This window comes from Hibiscus syriacus, unplaced genomic scaffold, assembly GCF_006381635.1.
Source record: "Hibiscus syriacus cultivar Baekdansim isolate YM2019G1 unplaced genomic scaffold, ASM638163v2 tig00112857_pilon, whole genome shotgun sequence".
In the NCBI taxonomy this organism is placed as follows: Eukaryota; Viridiplantae; Streptophyta; class Magnoliopsida; order Malvales; family Malvaceae; genus Hibiscus; species Hibiscus syriacus.
In genome coordinates this window covers 628,052-628,620 of record NW_024063412.1, presented here as the reverse complement: position 1 = coordinate 628,620, position 569 = coordinate 628,052, and positions in this window count along the sequence as shown.

Here is a 569-nt window from a genome sequence, read left to right as displayed (position 1 = left end):
AATTTACCCTGAAATTTTACTTAACAAATTATTATAACATCGTGAGGTTTAAATTTTGTTAAATTCTTTTAATACATTCTAGAAAAATATTAAATGTGTTAGAACCTTCGATAATTAATATTTTTTAAAGTTTTTATTTCCCCTAAGGTGGTGTTTGGTTCAAGGAATGTGGGATTCCCACATTCCCATGTTTGGTTGGCCGGGAATCTCATTCCCGGTAATGTTTTATTATCAATAGTAGATTTTTTGGGGTATATTATTGGGAATGTCATTACCTCCCTTTCCTTAGGTATTGTAACATTACCGGCGTTTTGGACTAAAATGCCCTTAAATTTTTATTTTTTTTCAAAAATATCATTCTTCTGTCATTGAATAATAAAAATTCTACGAAGGTTAAATTACAAATTTATCCTTAAATTATTTTAGATTTACAAAAAAAATCTATAATTAAAATTTTATATGAAGTTCAGGGGTTAAAAAATTTTTACCCTTTCATTAAACATTTTTTATAATTTTAATTTTGTAAAACAAATTATATAAATATTACGAATTTAATTTTTTAAAGAAAA